Raw genomic sequence first — 12,851 nt, forward strand, 5'->3', positions numbered from 1 at the left:
TTTATTTCATGTTAAACTTGTCTCTGTGTACTACCCATTTATTTAGAACAATTCAATACTTGGCAAAGTGAAGGAAACTTACACTCTTTAATGATCAATTCATCTATTAAAACTTTTCGTAGAATTATGTTATTATCTGAATCATATTCTTTTTTTTAATATTTATTTTTAAATTTATTTCTCTCCCCTTCTCTCCCACACCCCTGCCCCAGTTTTCTGTTCTCTGTGTCTATTTGCTGCGTCGTCTTCTTTGTCTGCTTCTGTTGTCAGCGACACGGGGAATCTGCATTTCTTTTTGTTGTGTCATCTTGTTGTGTCAACTCTCTATGTGGGCGGCACCATTCTTAGGAAGACTCCACTTTCTTTCGCGCTGGGCAGCTCTCCTTATGGGGCACAGTCCTTGTGCGTGGGGCTCCCCTATGCGGGGGACACCCCTGCATGGCACAGCACTCCTTGTGAGCATCAGCACTGTGTGTGGGCCAGTTGCACAGGGGTCAAGGAGGGCCGGGGTTCAAACCATGGACCTCCCATGTGGTAGACGGACACCCTAACCACTGGGCCAAGTCCGCTTCCTTGAATCATATTCTTTATCCAGCTAAACATACATCTTTTTTAATGGCTAAAGGTATTTCTGAAGATAGATAAGACTAGTTTTTTCCAGGTCTGTGAATTGTTAGTTTAAGACTTCAGCAAAAATCCTCTGGTTATATCTTCAACAGTTTTGTCTATTCATTTTAATGGAGTGGTTGAAAATAAATGTAATTTATGAAAAAGTCCTTCTAGCTTAGGAGTGATGAAATGATGTTTTATAAATGTATTTCATATGCAAGTTTCAAGTTTCAAAATAATGTCAGATCAGTCCAAAAAGTACTATGCTTTTGTGTGTGTTGCCTTTTCCCATCCAAATGCTTCTGTGGGGCTTCCAATATATCAGAGCTGACAATGCACTGCAAGCCCCAGACTCTCTCTGGATAGTTCATCATACTCCAGACCTTTTGACTTCCATCTCTCTGAACAAAATTAATTTGTTCTAAATCCCATTCTCATAGGGGATTGCTAGGTTATACTCATAAATGACATTTGCATATTTTTTAGATTTCTGAATTTAATCCCTTCATTTCAGAAATGGGGAAATATTTCAGACCCTTTAAGGTCAGTTGGAAAGAGACTTTTGAGCAGAAAAATGGTTTATTATTATTAGAATCACATTCTATTAAGTAGCTACTTGCTGTTTACTACACATTGATCTATTCTGGAAAGAAGTGAAATAAATACACTGTAGAGGGTTGGATGGTTTTCCAGGAGTACTTGGCTATGCTTCCCAACTAATAGACATCTGAATAACAGGAGAAACATATCACATGGACTTTGGACTTGGTCCATGTTTATGCAAGAGTCTATTTCAGGGAGGAACTGAATGATGTATACATGGCTGGTACTTTAAAGAAAAATCAGCATGTCTAGCCAGTCATTTAGTGAAGCATGCTGTTGAATCAGTGTGGAGTCTTCCAGGTGTACACTGGTCTATCCTTATGTAAGCAGTGAATCAACTTTTGGTAAGGCTGTGCCAGAACACCCCAGAAGGCACTAGATGCTTTCACCACAATAGAATTTGATTTATACACAAAATTAAAAAGACATGTGAACTAATTTCAATTTTGGGGGGAGGATAAGTATAGAATTTTTAAAGAAGAACTGAACTCAAAATCATAGTAGGGCATTAGGAACAAAGAAAGTCTTAGGAATATAGAACAAATAGAACTTAGCTATTACAGATCTCAGATTCTGTTTTAGGTTCTACCACTGTGATGACACAAATGTTTTTTTGAAGGCGTTAGCATCCCTTATTTTCTTTAATAATCCTCATTCTAACTTAGAGCATCTTTCCCCCTTTATTTTTTATCAAGTCAATTTTATTGATACATATTAATAAACATAGAATCCATTCAAAGTGTACAATCAATGTATTTTAGAACAGCTAGAGATTCACTTGAAATACTTCACATATTAGCAGGCTGATTATAGAGATTAGCTTACTATTGTGCAGATACAGATGATCAAAATCAGTAGGAATAGTCTTGATCAGGGGTCATGAGTCTCTGGTCTAAATACTAGACCACTTTAGAAAGAAAACTACATTAGCAATAAGGTTCACTTTAGAAAGAAAACTACATTGGCAAATGTTGCTGTTCAATATCCTTCATTTTCCTTCTCTACTTTATATAATCCCATATCTCATTACTCACCACACTAACCTTCCTTCCTTGTCAAATTGGTCTCTTTAGTATTCCCTGATAAAACATCTTCTAAATTTGTTCTCGTTTCCCTTTGTCCTAGTCCTTACTCTTTAATTCAAGCCTAGTCCAAACCCCATAAAAGTAGTCAATCACTGTTCTCAAAGGGGCTTCCCATTCCAAAATTTCTGATGCTATTATAATCCATCCCATATAGTATGGCACTTTTCATTGATGCATTGCTTTGTGATAATATAACTACCTAAGTATAAACTTTTAATATTTAAGACATTGTTTAAGCTAAACAAGCATTATCTTATTTATTTATTTATTTATTTATTTATTTATTTATTTATTTATTTCTCTCCCCTTCCCCCCCACCCTGGTTGTCTGTTCTCTGTGTCTATTTGCTGCATCTTCTTTGTCCGAACAAGCATTGTCTTATTTAATCCTTCCAGCAATCCTCTGAGGCCTGCCTTTTTAAGAAAAGGAATAGCTGGGTCTGGGTTCTTCCCCGGCACTTGGGTACATGCCCAAGCTCTTAACCAGTATACTCTACTGTCAAGATCCTCATCCTCTGGACTCTTATATCTTCCATAGCACCCAGCAGAAAACTGTGTATTAATAACAGTGACTGGCTTGATATCAAAATTAAATGGCAATCACATAGTATATACAGATTTTCATATTATTTGCCAATGACCTTGCAATCTGAAAAGTAATAGGAAGGAGTAGTTACTACAGGAATATATTGAAATTCTTGACATCATCACATCTATATGATAGAGAGTTCCAGGCTTAACCAAAATGGTTTAATATTTGGATTTCCAGTCATTGTTACTATCAGTCGCCTATATTGCAGATACAACTCTTTTATATTAATTTGGAACTTCTTCGTCTTTGGCAAGATTCCAGAAGGATACAAGACAGGGTATGAAACAGAAGTGATGAGATGAGAATTACATTTTTAACCACACCAGAACAATTGCTCCAAAAACTAATATAGGGAGAAGAATGGTATGAATCATGAGGTAAAAAAACAGTCTGAGAGTTAAGTGGCTAACCACAGAAAACTGCATGCAAACCAATTAGACCTTGAGAGAGACGCAGAATCCAGAAATGCACAGCATGCATTTTTTAACCACTTACCTGAAAAAGAGTGATAGTAATTGCAGAATTGAGATCATTTAAGTGCTTATTTTATGACCATATCAGTAGATGCTGACAAGGTGCTAACTTTGCCAGAAATAAAATTTTTTTAAGTGGGTGATTACATACTCCAGATGAATATCCAATTTACTGACTAGCCTATAAATAATTTTCTTGTCCACTTTAAGTCCAGAGGTGTTTTCATTGCTATAATGGTATAAAAACAAAACAAAACTAGACAATATTTCTTGCTTCCATTCATCATTTGCCCTCCTCCTCCATACTTCCACCCCTACTAGTGCCAAGAGAGAACGTGTATATAGTATGGATATTGGCTATTTATGTAAAAAGGTATTCTTTGAATTTTGTCTGTATAAATGTTTTTTGGGTTGATGGTCAAAGACTTATGAAACATGAGGGACCCAAATTGCAAAGGAAAACTAAAGCATAGAAAAGACATCTTAAAAAGAAAGAGAATGCAACTTAATATCACAATTTGCATAGCAACTGCTGCTATGATCTCTCTCCCCGACCCCATCTTTACAAATCCAGAATCATTTAATCATGATTTTACTTGCATTTTCTTCTTCTTTTCTTTTTTTAATATATTTAAAATAGAGTTGAATCATTTTCTAAAGCTTTTTATTTTTGGTTTGGAAAAGTTAACACTTGCAATAGGTAGTCAGTCATCTGTCATTTACAAATACTGTTCCAAAAAGCAATTCCAAAGTGTTGGAAAGTCATTAATACAAATTCTAAACCTATACATTGTAAAATTTTTTTAAAAAGGGAGTTATTTTATGCAAAATGAAGTGATCTATGACTTAGCCAAAATACATACAATTTTGTAGGTGTTTTTATGTTGCTTAAAATTCGAGAAAATTTGCTTTTTATTATTTATCTATGATAATGAATTTTCTTTAGCTGCTCAGTCTCTATATGGCATTGAGTACAGAAAGCAGGGGTTAAATATATATTCCAATTGGTGCATAAGCCATAATATACTTTTATTTTAACTTAACTATGACTTAGACAATTTAGTAATTGTACTATTTTTTAGATACAATTTTACCACAGGAGAAAATGATCAAAATGTCTTGGTTTATTTCTTTCAATTATACCAAAATTTTGAGTAGAAAGACAAAATTATATTTAAAGCCACTTATGAAAAATTAAATATATTATTGTTCATGCCAAGATTTTTGTTGTATTGGAACTATACTATAGGGTATTTTTTAAAGGCAATTAATTTCATGATGGAATAAGTAAAAATAGCTCAGCTTCTAAAAAAAGAATTTTTAATAAATACACAGGAAATCACTAATTTATAAGTAGATTGGTGATAAAGACTCACTTGTAAGTTGATAATTTGAAAGTTGATATGTGTAATTACAAAGATAGAAAGTTGGAAAATTAACTAAATTTACCACATTTGAACTTAAAAATAGGGGGAAAATGAACATACCTAAAGGACCATTCTAGCACTTAATCTATTTTCGAATTCATAGACACCTTAGTTATTCCATGTAGTAGTGGCTCAATAAATATTTAAAATGTATTTCAAGATGTATTATTAAATAAAAGAACAATCTGAAAAGTAATACCTACATGTTGATGACATTTGTGTGAAAGAAGTAACTCAAAACAAAACCATATATGCCTTTATGGGCATAAATAGGCCCGTGGCAGAATAATATATCAAAATATTAATCTCTTAGTTTCTCTTTATTTCCCTTCCTCTTTCTTGAATCCAAAGGTCACTCTCAGCCCATAGGAAGCAGAAGCAGAAAGTAAAAGGAACTGCTAACCTACATCTATGACAGAAAGACTTGGTTCATGCTCATACTTTTTCTGCTTAGAAGTACTATATAGTTACAATGGGTCCAGAGAGAAGGGATGAGGAAGGCTCTCCCATGGGACCAAGGTATGGAATGGAAGGACCTTGGGCTGCAATTCAGCTTGTACCAACAGCAGATCTCAGCCATCCAACTCCTGGGGATACTTGTAAACCTCCGAACACAGAGTCATAGATTTGAACACTATGCATGGGAATGGCCAAGACAGAAGTGCCTGGAAGCAGTTAGGAATTTTCTAAAGATTTGAAACAATGGTAATATGCAAGAGAATAGACCTAGAAGGAAACATACCAAATGGGTAGTTTTTAATCATAGGGTCAAGGTAGTAGTAGAATTGGGGAAGAAGGGAGCCAAGAAGTATTTTTGTATCATTTCTGGTTTAAAGGTTTTATAACAGAAAGGACTCATTTAGTGTTTATGTAATTTAATTAATTTTACTATTGATTTGATTAAATACCAGAAGACAAATAGGAAAAAAATATATTTAAAATATTTTCTTGACAGCTGATGATTTCTTAAAAAGTGGTTTTGGCTAGAGGAAATTTAGGAAGCAAATGAGTTTTATTGTGACTCAAAAGAGCTCTTCTACATATTTTCAAGAGCTTTACATGTTGTGATGGTCACATGACTTCATGCCAAAACATATTAATTTTCCTTCCTTTGATAAAATGATATAATGTCTCTGCTTGCCATAACAACAACAATAATAATTTTATCACACTTGATTTAGGTTGATTTGAAAGAGATGAAAACTTAGCCAAAATTGGAACAGAAGGGGAATTCTGAAGAATACTAAAATGGATATGTATGTTTATATATTCATTTATTATTTTGTTTGCTAGCTACTATTTTTAACATTCTACATGAATTTTATAATTTATTCTTCAAAATAAGTCTATGAGGTAGGTGAATTATGATCCCATTTTACAAATGAGGCAAATGAGGGACACAAATATTAAGCAACTTGTTCAATGCCACACACACAGCAGGTAAGAGGTAAAGATGAGATGTGACCCTAGAAAGTTTAGCTCTAAGCTATCTTTCCAGCCTCCATACCACACTTTCTTCAGTGTAGGTGATACAAATTGGCATAGGAGGAATTATGCTGGCTATGGAAAGACAGGAGAGAGTAGACTGAATCTTCTATCAGTGAGTTCTTCCACCTACCATTAGATGGTAATGATGACTTAATTCAATGATCAATTAGCTTAATTATTGTCTTCTGAAGCAAGAGGGTTAAATAAAGAGGCTTCAGGAGGGTATGAAATGAGGGAAGGGTGTGCAACTTCCATTCAAAATGTATGGGATGTTTATAAATCAAAAGTCAAGTAATGGAATATCATCTAGTAACATCCTCATCAATTCCTTCTCCATAACCTCAAAATTTGTCACAGTGATTAATGTCATCACTGATAAGCACGTATCATGTACATACCAGTTGATAAAAAGCTTCTATCTTTTCTTGCCAAGGTCATTAATAATATGGCAATACAACTCAAGATTAAATTGAAATGGTAATTATTAGAAATAATTGTGCCATTGGACTGCGATTAGACAATATTCAGTTTCCGTAGGGAGTTCAGGTTTGCAGAATCCCATCTTTGCTAATGGGATTCTAATCTAATCTAATCTAATCTAATTCTAATCTAATCACTCTGTCCCCCAAAAAGAAGTACTTGCAAGGGACAACACAAATGATAAACTTCCTCCATTTCTTTGGGAGATTAACTAACTCTAATAATCCCCCATTCAGAGCTTGCTGAAAACTAGACATTCACAAACGATTTTGGCGCAAACATTAAGTGGAGCTACCACTTTCATTTAGACCCCTATTCTTATGACCAGCTTCTTGCCAGGATGACATGAATCTGTTTAAAAGTTTAAATTTCTCCTGCCCTGTATAGGAGTGATGAAATCTTAGGATGTTTGACCTGCACTGAGGGGCCAGACTCTGGGTCTCCTTTCCTGATGGAGACAGGAAAAGAGTAGAAAAATGTAGGGCCAAAGTCCAAGAAGAAAGCCACACCTAAGTATAGGAACTTTTAACACAGAATGATCTTGAGAAGCGTAAATGTAGTCTAATCACTGTTCTGGAAGCTTGTCCTATCAAAATAGCAACTCCACATTTAAGGAGGAAGTGGGAAGAGGAGTGAGAACTAAGCCATGTCCCCCTCCATACACAGACAAATAAAAATAACAATAAGTCTTATTTTCTTTATCTAGGCCTGAGCTACTCACTACAGGAAATACTAGCCACAGCCGGCTATTGAGCACTTGAAAATGTGACTAGCAAAACTGAGGACTGAATTTTTTATTTGATTTGATTTTAAATAGTTTAAATCTACATTTTAAAACTGAAACAAAATATTTTTCAGTTAAACATAACTTTATTGTTTTGGTGGGCTTCATTTCACTTTAACCATTGTATTACACAAGGTATTATTTTTGCATTGTAGGACATATGTTGGGTGCATGTTTCTAGTGTTAAAAATAAACACATCATCGATCTAGTCAGTGTCAAATGATTGATTCAGTTCGAATGATTTTTGTAATGTGTTTATTTGAATTTTTGTGCAGGTAGTACTAGTTACAGTGATACTTGTGCAAATTGTAATTAGTTAAATTGAAATACTTATTAGTATCTTAATAATAATGAATTATTTTTACAGTTAAAAATAGATATGGTGAAGGAGCAGATGTGGCTCAAGCAGTTGAGCACCTGCTTCCCACAGGGAGGTCCCAAATTCAGTCCCAGATGCCTCCTAACAGCAAAGCAAAGCAAAACAAATAAACAAAAAAACCATCTCAGAGGAGCTATTGTGGTTCAGTGGTTGACTGCCAGCTTTCTGCATACAAAGTCCCCAGGGTTCAATCCCCAGCCTTGGTACCAAAAAAACAAAGAAAATAGGTATAGTGAATTTTTTAAAATAAAAGCATACATCTGATGCAGAATTGAATAAAATGAAGAAGCTAGTACTACAACAAAAACAGTAAAGAAAACAGTGACTAGAAAAATTATATTTTGTTGGACAAATCAAAACAAAAAGCTGCCAGTTGTGTAAAAAGTTTTTTTAAAGATAGAGTAGACAATGTTAAGACACATTTTTTAGCAAATACATAGTAAATTTTAAAAAATTTCTCTCAATGGTCAAAAAAGAATGAACAGGGGAGCAGGTGTAGCTCAGTGTTTGCGTGCCTGCTTCCCATGTATGAGGGTCTGGGTTCAATGCTTGGTACCTCCTAAAACAAACACAAAAACAAAAACAAATAAACAAACAAACAAAAACCCAACTACTTCTATAAATGAATGAATAAAATTAGTTATGTGAAATCAAATTAAATGTCAAAAAACAGGACCTGAGATTGTGTCCTTGACAGACTATAAAATGGCTTGGAATCTTACACACAAAAGAAAATCATTTTTAGATAGATGGTAAAATAAATCATTCTTTCATTTATAGCAATTTTGGTACATAATTATGAAAAAAAAAACAGAATAGGTATTTTATGAAAAGTGAGAGTTCTTCAACTAAATCATCAAAAAATTGCCAGAAGAACCACTTTTTATCTAACAATATTAAATAAAGATCAGTTGATTGAAATATGAAAAAATTTTAAAATACTTCTCTTTAGTTTTAGATAATTCATATATAAGAGACATTGCCAATTAGCACCTTGCATACAATTTGTCTCAAAAAAACTTTAGATTTATAAGGAATTGTCAATTTGTGGTCTAGAAAATCAAGTTTATGATGTCCATGCTTTGTATTCTTATATCTGTCAAAGAAGAACTTCAGAGAGATATGAAAAAAATCAGTCTATATCAATAGCAGATAGTGTTCTTGCCATGTTGGGTGAAAAAAACAACTGGATATACTGGAGTTTTTAAAAGCCTGATAATTTTTCCTTATTGCTTCATTCCACTGTGTGATGCACATTGAAAATATTTGTGCTTTTGTTTTCCGAGACTCTGAAAAGTGTTATTAATACAGTTGTTAAAATCATTCAGCATGTATAGTCAAAAGCTATGAATCATCTCTAGTTTATGGAACAATTGAGAGAAATAAAAGACAATGGATTTAATAATCTGTGTTCTTTGCTTATGCTCATTAAGTGAGTATTAGAATAGTTTTACAAAGGTTTACTCTATTGTTAACTCCAAATCAAGATTTCCACAAAACAAAATGAGTGTTTGCCAAATATTTAATAATCAAAGATGAAAAATGGCAGTTTGATGTTTATTTCCACACTGATGTCACACGGCATAAAACTACACTAAATTTGAAGCTCCAAGGACAGGAAAAATTATATGTGACCTAACTGGACAGGTATGAGATTTTATACTTAAATTTAAACTTTTCATGAGACAAAACAATAATAATGTTTTACAAATTTTCTAACATGAAACAAATACAGAAGATTTTAATTACTACGTATTATATAAACTGGCTGCAAAAACTGCAAGAACATTTTGAGGAACACTTTGTGGATACTGATAAATTTCAAGTTGCTTTTCAATTTATGAAATACCTCCTTTGAATTTGATGTTAACAATAACTCCTGATACAAGAGTTAATAATTACTTAACTTGAATGGGCAGCTTGAAACTGATATGCTTTTGCTTCCAAGTCAAATCAATTATTCTAAAAAATGATGACCAACTTTTGTCAAAGTGAATGTTAACATTAATAATGACTTTTTGCTACTTGCTTCAGTTACTGGAACAATTTTAGGAATATTTGGAAAAACATAGGTATGGGAATCTTCGCTTTCAACTGAAAATTTCATGAAATTTAAATACATATCACATTCTTCCAGTGAACATTTAGCATCCAATACATGTGCCATAGACTGTAAGTGTAGAATACACACTTACCAGATTTCAACAACTTGGTACAAATATATATAATATATAATAGTTCATTAATATTTTAAACTATTAATAACCTTTTGGAATAATATTTTTTACTTATTAGGTTAAGCAAAACATATTACTAAAATTATTTTACTTGTTTCTTTTCTGTGGCTACTACAAAATTTTAAATTATCCATATGGTTAGTATTTTTCATCTACTGGGCAGCTCAGCTATAGGCTTTATTCAGAGTCACTTGGGGAAGCACTTAGCTCTGAAGAATTTTGGACCTTATTTTTATCTAATGTCCATCCGATGGTTGGTTCCAGAGTAGAGCCTCAGAATAAAAGTGTAATATATATTCCCCTCTATAATAGTTTCCTAATTTGCCACACTTCTTAAACATAATTTCCCTGACAAACACTTGGGCATACAGTATCCTCATTAATCCCAGAGTGCGTATCTCCCTCTAAGCTGCGACTGCATCCCTCTCCTCCCCTCACCCCCACTATTCTCCTCATAACCTTCTACATAAAGCCTTAACCCTAACTTACCCCCTTCTCCAGAAATCTTATCTTTTTCCATCCAAATCTCTAAAAAGCACGGCTCTCCTGCTGTCCTCTTTTGCTTCACCTTCCCATTGCGCCCACATCTGCTGACGCTAATTGACTTTCTTTTATGGTTTCCTAGAGGGAATCAGAGCTTCTAATCAGCAGAGAGGTTATCATTTGGTCCATCTGGCTCCCAAACTTTAAGAAGTTACTATCTACTTAATGAAAGACATGTCGTCTCACCTTTGTAAAAACTTAACAAAAGGGAAAGAAAATCCTGTGGGTTCATGCTTTCCATGCCCCCAATTTGGGGCTCAGAAAAATCAGAATTATTTTAGAACATGAGCCAAAAAGCTAAACCAAAGAGACATTTATCAGGCAAGGCCTGATTAAGAAAGTGTTCTTAAAGATTAGCATGCAGAGAGAGACAAAGTGTAATGTTAAAAAAGCATGCTCTGTAAGAGCGAAAGTTTACATAACAAATTAAGTTTGAAATTGTTTTAATGGGTGTGTACGTATGGAAACAATAGAAAGTCACCAACTAGAATTTGCGTTTATTCAATCCTGAGCGCACCGAGGCATTTTATGAATTATTTTCTATTAGAATCTCAGGCAAAGAATTATGACTTTTTGAGTAACCGCGAACTTTTCATATAATTAGTTTCTCTCTCTCTCTTTTTTTTTTATTGACTTTGCAATAATATTACATTAAAAATATATATATATATGAGGTCCCATTGAACCCTACCACCCCCACCCCACCTCTCCCTCCCCAGCAACACTCCCTCCCATCATCATGACACATCCATTGCATTTGGCAAGTACATCTCTGGGCACCCCCGCACCCCATGGTCAACGGTCCACACCATGGCCCACACTCTCCCCCATTCCATCCAGTGGGCCCTGTGTCTCTCTTTCTTTTCTACAGACCTACCAGTAATAAGAAATGTTTGCAATGGTTTTCATGCAAATATTCATGTTTAGGTTATGCTATTTAAGGTCATAACTCTATTTTATGATTTTTTTAGTCAGAAATGCATGTCTAATGTTAACAGCATTTTTTAAACTTTTTTTTTGCCTTTCTGCTAAGCTGATTACTTAATTCTGCAGGATAAAATAATCTCAATATGTGAAAAAGGACTATTGGAGACAAAGATATTAAGATGAATTACTCTTATAAGACTATTGTAGAAACAAGTACAATAAGAAGGGAATTTCAAAAAGAAATATATATAATCTCATAGGTATAAAATTTGCTAATAACATGAAATTTGGGTCATTTGTTTTGCCTTCTCTTTTCGATGTTTGCTGCATAACATCGCCACATTTCTACAGAAATTCAACATAACCTATTGTTCCTTTCTTTGCAAGAGATCAAAATACTCAGAGTGGGGAGCAGATGTAGCTCAGTGATTGTGTACCTGCTTCCCATGTATGAGGTCCTGGGTTCAATGCCTGGCACTGCCTAAAAAGAGTGATCAGAATGCTTCTAATATTCAATATGAATATCTTCGGCAATATGAATACATTTGTAAGTATTATTCATATGCCAAATTTTATTTCCTATTCAATTCTTTTAAAGATTAACTCTTTTAAAAAAAATAATTTTATTGAGATATATTTCTGTCCAATCCATAGATTCCCAAATAATCCATCCAAAGTGTGTAATCAATGGCTTTTACTATAATCATATAGTTGTGCATTCATCAGCAAATCAGTTTTAGAGCATTTTCATTAATCCAAAAAGAAAAAACCTTACTCCTTAGCTGTCACCTCGCAATCTCTCTATCCTTCCCATCTTATGTAACAACTAATCTAATTGTGCTTCTATAAATTATTTATGTTTACATTTTACATAAATGGAGTAAAACAATACATAGTATTTTGTGTACAGTACTATGTATTATTTCACTTAGAATAATATTGTGGTTTTCTTTTACACTTGATAGAAGAACATTAATATATTACTATGCCCTACAGCCCATAGTTTGCTTTGGGTATAATTTTGCCCAAAAACCACCCTATTTTTTTGTTGTTGTTCATTGTCTACTTGTTGTTTTTTTTTGTTTGTTTCTTTACCATTGTCCTTTCATTGTCTGCTCATTGTTTGTTTGTTATCTTTAGGAGGTGGGCACTCAACGGTTTGAGCCATATCGGCTCCCTACTCCCCTATTATTATACCTCGTAAGAGTAACATATATAGAAGAA

Source organism: Dasypus novemcinctus, chromosome 6 (assembly GCF_030445035.2).
Source record: "Dasypus novemcinctus isolate mDasNov1 chromosome 6, mDasNov1.1.hap2, whole genome shotgun sequence".
NCBI lineage: Eukaryota > Metazoa > Chordata > Mammalia > Cingulata > Dasypodidae > Dasypus > Dasypus novemcinctus.